The sequence below is a fragment of the Chlorocebus sabaeus genome, chromosome 28 (assembly GCF_047675955.1).
Source record: "Chlorocebus sabaeus isolate Y175 chromosome 28, mChlSab1.0.hap1, whole genome shotgun sequence".
In the NCBI taxonomy this organism is placed as follows: domain Eukaryota; kingdom Metazoa; phylum Chordata; class Mammalia; order Primates; family Cercopithecidae; genus Chlorocebus; species Chlorocebus sabaeus.
This window is the reverse complement of record NC_132931.1, coordinates 641,596-647,595: the sequence shown is the minus strand read 5'-3', so window position 1 is coordinate 647,595 and position 6,000 is coordinate 641,596. Positions and strand designations below refer to the sequence as shown.

General features: G+C 41.0%; 1 non-coding gene across 1 annotated transcript; it reads right to left on the bottom strand.

Moving 5' to 3' along the window:
• Positions 1-4,298: 4,298 nt before the first annotated feature.
• On the bottom strand, positions 4,299-4,433 carry LOC119621407 (small nucleolar RNA SNORA15). The gene has a single exon (XR_005237968.2). It is a non-coding gene; the product is annotated as a small nucleolar RNA SNORA15 (small nucleolar RNA).
• Positions 4,434-6,000: the final 1,567 nt, after the last annotated feature.

Sequence of the window (6,000 nt, the reverse complement as noted above, 5' to 3'; positions counted from 1 at the left end):
CTCATCTGCCCTCAGGCACCAGGGTGGCAGTCGCCCCCTGCACACATGCGCGTGCTGCTCCACCACCCGCCCTTCACCCAACAATTCAGCAGGGGGTAACTGACGGAGGCAAGGGGTAGGACTGGCCACACCACCTGCAGGGCCGCCCAGGGAATTAAGGAAAAGCACGTTGAGGGTCCCTAGAGGCCCTTTCACTACTTTTTAAACCTTTGGACAGTTTACACTACCTTTAAAATTGCATTTGTGCATCATACCATTGCAAGACCACAAAGGAAGTTTCAACTTAACATTTATTGCACGCTCACTTCAGGCCACTGCTGAGCCCCCAAAACACACAGCCTAGTAACATCAACATCACCTTCAAGGACTGCAGAGACAGATCAACAACTATATAAATAATATTGTGGAAACGTAGTTATTTGGGTGAGAAAAATATGATGCTAGAGGCTTTGGGATGAATATCTTGCATAAGCAAAAGTTCAGAAACTTGAAAATACAGTTAGCCTACAAATCTCAAATTTAACCCCATAACTGTAGCCCTTAGTCACCACACCTTCCAGCTCTCTCAACTCCCTTGCCTCTAGTTTACTCCTCTTCCCATTTCCTACAACTTAACTTTGTAGGGGGAGCATTTTAGCAAGGCTATTTCAAAAGCATGAAAACTCCAATTGATCCAATGAATTTACTCAGAAATTTACACTAACAGGGATGCTCTCAAAATTTTAAATTACTTAAGCTTTATATTAGCATAAAAAATTTAAAACCAAATGCTTAACAATAGGGTACTGTTGAATAATTTAACATACGTCCACATAAAATTAAACTATTAAAATCTGCTTTTCAAGAAATATTTAATAATGTAGGTAATACATGCTTATCTAACGTGGAATTTTATGTCACTGCTGCTAAAGCAAAACATCCTGTTCACTGGGTGAAAGACCTGCTTTATGTATGTACACTTCAGTGCAACTTTTAAAAGAATACTGTAATTATAATCTCAGAACTTCCGAATTTCAACAGATGCCAGTGTTCTCTTCTTTTCTCATATGGGAAAATTCCTTTGAAACTCATTTGAAGCTTGGACAAAAACTCCACAGCTGTATTCCTCAGGATCACTTTGCAGAGTCTTCAAGACTCAGAGAGGAAGCTTCAATTCAACCTTTCAGAGAAGGCATTCCAGGCTCACATGATCTCATCAACCAAGAGAATGTTGGTGGCAATCACAGCGCTGAAAGGGGGACAAAAATTAGATGGCTCAGATGATTAAAAGCCCTGATTCGACTCAACTTCCCACTTCAACTAAGCTGCACACATTACATCCAATTAAATTTCCCCCTTCCCCTCTACACATCAGAGGGTTAGTTCGGTTTCCACACTTTCAGCTGATTACATTGTTCATGGGGGAAAAGGAGCAACTAAACAGGACACACCAAATGAAAAGAGTATGATGATTCTCTAACAGTTTAGTTTTCAGTTTCCCAAACTTACCAAGAGTGATGAAGCTGTTTCTTTACACAATCGTTATCCCGTAACGCCTACTTCTGCTGCTACCACTGGCTCACCTAGAAGGCAACCAAACCTTAAATAAGTTCAGTCAATAAGAACCAACAATATTGTGTGATTGTGTGTGGCTTTGCTTATCACTGATGACTCATTTCCGCCAGTATTAACTATGAGAATTCAAAGCTTCTCTGTTAGCCCAGTTTTCTACTCTGAACCATGAACCCTGTCCACAATATTTGAGGAGTGTCTGACTTCTACTTAGAAGACCTGAACATCTCTCTCTTCTGGATACATTTCTGTTTACCCATAGTATAGTACTGCGACTATAATCTGGCTAAAATGGACTGATCATTTCCCTCATTCCAGAAACCTTTTTTATTAAATAATAATGTTGACAACAATAGGTCTTGCACATACTGCATGGATGTACCTGTTATCTGTCTTCTACTTTGTACTTAATTTGTGTTGTTTTGTTACAGGGGTCTAAGATCATTTCATTAGATTTCTAGATCCCCTTTTCTGGCACTATTTGCTATCTTTAGCTGTTTTTCACCCATGAATATAATCACCCAATCTATTTTCTTATCATAGTACTTGATTAAAAACTGAGTAAGGTGGCTGGGCGCGGTGGCTCACACCTGTAATCCCAGCACTTTGGGAGGCCGAGGCGGGCAGATCATGAGGTCAGGAGATCGAGACCATCCTGGCTAACACGGTGAAACCCCGTCTCAACTAAAAATACAAAAAATTAGCCGGGTGTGGTGGCAGGCACCTGTAGTCCCAGCTACTCGGGAGGCTAAGGCAGGAGAATGGCATGAACCTGGAAGGCGGCACTTGCAAGTGAGCCGAGATAGCGCCACTGCACTCCAGCCTGGGGGATACAGCAAGACTCCGTCTCAAAAAGAAAAAAACAAAAAACAAACAAAAACCCACTGAGTAAGGCAAACGCAATATGAAAATCCTTCAACAGTAATCTGAACCATCTACCACCACTCAACATCTCCAACAAAATTATCCCAAAATTACTCAGTCTACTCCCTTATTATATCTAATCATTCCATTTTTTATTAATATCCTATTTTATCCCATTTTCAGAACCTAGAGTTCCCTAATAGTACTGGTGTCAAATTGCAAAGCAAAAGATTTTTTTCTGGTCCCCATTTTTAATCTTTCCCGGCTTCAACTCTCATGTATTACATCTAGTTTTCCCTCTACAAAAAGTTGCATTCTCTTACCTGTGTTCAAGTTCACACCCACGAGCTGAACTGATTCTGAATGTTCTGCTTAAATTTTAACTAATGTTTCCTGAAGGTCAGAACCAGAATTCTGAGCAAGAACCTAAAGTAAACAAATTTAATTCTTGAGAAAACAGGAAGTAAGAATTGATAGTTTAAAAAAAAAAAAAAAGGCACGGCTGGGCACGGTGGCTCACGCCCATAATCCCAGCACTTTGGGAGGCCCAGGCGGGTGGCTCATAAGGTCAAGAGATTGAGACTATGCTGGTCAACATGGTGAAACCCCGTCTCTACTAAAAATACAAAAATTAGCTGGGCATTGTGGCACGTACCTGCAGTCCCAGCTAGTCGGGAGGCTGAGGCAGGAGAATTGCTTGAACCCGGGAGGTAGAGGTTGCCGAGCCGAGATCATGCCACTGCACTCCAGCCTGGGCTACAGAGTGAGACTCTGTCTCAAAAAAACAAAACAAAACAAAACAAAACAAAAAAAAAACGCAAAAGAAATCTCAGCTGGATGCAGTGGCTCACGCCTGTAATCCCAGCACTTTGGGAGGCCAAGGCAGGTGGATCACCTGAGGCCAGGAGTTTGAGACCATTCTGGCCAACATGGTGAAACCCCATCTCTACTAAAAATAAAAAAAACACCTAGCCGGGTGTGGTGGCAGGTGTCTGTAATTACAGCTACTGGGGAGGCTGAGGTTGCAGTGGGCCGAGATCACACCACTGCGCTCCAGCCTAGACAACAAAAGCAAAACTTGCAAAGTTCTCAAAAAACAACAACAACAAAAACACAAAAATCTATTGTATGAAGACAGAACATTTATGTTCCCTTCAGAGAATAACCAGACACAAGTTACTGATCAACTCTCTCATCTACCCCAAAGCAAGCAGCAATACACCAGTCATAAACTATACTTCAAAATTAGTATATAATAGAAAACAATGATATCAGTTTAACTAAAACCGAAACAAAAAGCAAGTTTGTACTCAAGTATAACCCCTAATACTGCAAATATTAAACTACAGGTTCTCTCTTGCCATCTGAAACGTCAGCTATTTAGGCCTCCCAGCGAAACCAAATACATCTGGATGATGAGGGATACCTGTTCTAGAGTCAGGAAGAAAACTGATCAAACTTGCTTATCCAAAATCCACATTATCAATAAAGCCTACATTATCAAAAAGGTTTGATGAGCTGAATCTTCTGGAAGATTGACTGTTTAAGGCATGTACACCTTGGGAATAACGAGCAACGCATCAGCAAATGCTTGGACTCCAAGCTGTGCCCTGCCCTTAACACTGAGCTTATATTTAATCACACAGCCTGTTGGATGGGGAAAAAAAAATACTAAGAAAACTGTAGAACTAATTTTATGAATAACAAAATACACATATGAAAGCCATTACTTTCTTACAAATTCACTATGACCACATCAATTTAAGTGCTGCATTTGAAAGCCACAATACAAGCGACTAACATATCAAATAGGAGAATGACTCAACCAGAATGGCTTCACTAGCCACTGGCAGCTCTTTCAACAGATCAGTATTAGTTGATTTATTTGTATTCACCTTTAATAATGATACGCTATGAAAAACCTTAGCATACCATCAGTCATTCTAAAGGGAAGACTGCTTTTGCATGGTGTCTGGCTGTGTAAACTACTGATAAAAGAACACAGTATTCAGCCATGCTTTTCAGACCAGCAAAACAATATAATAGAATTGAAATATGGTAAGGACCTTACCATCATCAATAGCAATTTTGACAGCCCTCAAGCCATCCCTTACTGCATCTTTGATCTAAGTGTGGGCTTATTTGGTCCTTTGATCAATAATGTGACAGAACGAGGGTTGTTAACACTTCTCAATAAAGGTGAACTCCCTATGTGTAGAAGAAACATGACTGGGCAAAGAGTGAAGAGAGAAGAGGAACTTACAGAGAATGACAAGCAGCATATTAATAAGGAACAAACTTGATCACATTAAATCAAATTATCTCTTTTTGAAAAATCACATATAAATGTGATTTCCCCCATCAATGGCTTCCCATTACTACACATAAACCTTCAAAATGTATATAAACAAAAATCTGATCCTGAATTTCAATTAATTTTTCTGCTAAAGACTCCCTGAACCAGGCACAGTGGCTCATGCCTGTAATCTCAGCACGTTGGGAGGCTGAGGGTGAAGGACGGCCTGAGCCCAGGAGTTTAAGACCTGCCTGGGCAACACAATACGACCCTGTTTTCTACAAAAATTACACAAAAAAATTAGCCATGCATGGTAGCACATGTCTGTGGTCCCATTTGCTCAGGGGCCTGAAGCAGGAGGATCACTTGAGCCCAGAAGATGAGGCTGCAGTGAGCTGTGATCTGATCACACTCCAGCCTGGGCAGGAGTGAGACCCTATCTCAAACAAACAAAATAAAAATAATTCATGAGCTAAAAAGTTCTATTGCCCTCAAGAAGAAAATACACTTACCAATGTATACTCACATAAAAGTCCTGCATGTCCCAAGCAGTCAGGACTGAGGTCGTCAAAAGAATTCAGGGCCACCCGACCCCAAGCAAGAGTCAGCCTGACATAGCATTTTAAGGGAGGTGGATAAGCAGTGTTACCACTGAAGTTCAAAGAGAAGACAAGTAATTTTTAGGAAGGAATTTTTCAGAATTACACACAAAAATTACATTTTAAAATGTACTTTAACCTAAGCCTTTTAATTTGCCATCAACCAGCTGAAAACTAGTCTTTTAACCCTCCATTTAAACCACTCTCCCCAAGTCAGCAAATGAAATCTAAAAGTAGAAAAGAGCTCTTTGTTGGCCAGGCATGGTGGCTCACACCTGTAATCCCGGCACTTTGGGAGGTTGAGGTGGGTGGATCACTTGAGGCCAGGAGTTTGAGACCAGTGTAGCCAACATGGCAAAACCCCATCTCTACTAAAAAAGCAAAACAAAACAATTCAGCGGGCATGGGGGCAGACACCCGTAATCCCAGCTACTTGGGAGGCTGAGGCACGAGAATCCTAGAACTCAGGAAGCGGAAGTTGCAGTGAACCAAGATCATACCACTGCACAACAGAGCAAGACTGTCTCAAAAAATAATAATATTTTTTAAAAAACCTTTATTGTGGTGAGCTCTTTGGGAGGAGGTATACTGAATTCAGAGACAAAAAGTAAAATAATGTTTACAAGCGGCAAGAGGGAGGGAGAAATGGGGAGTAACTATTTAACGGGTATACAGTTTCAGTTTGTGGTG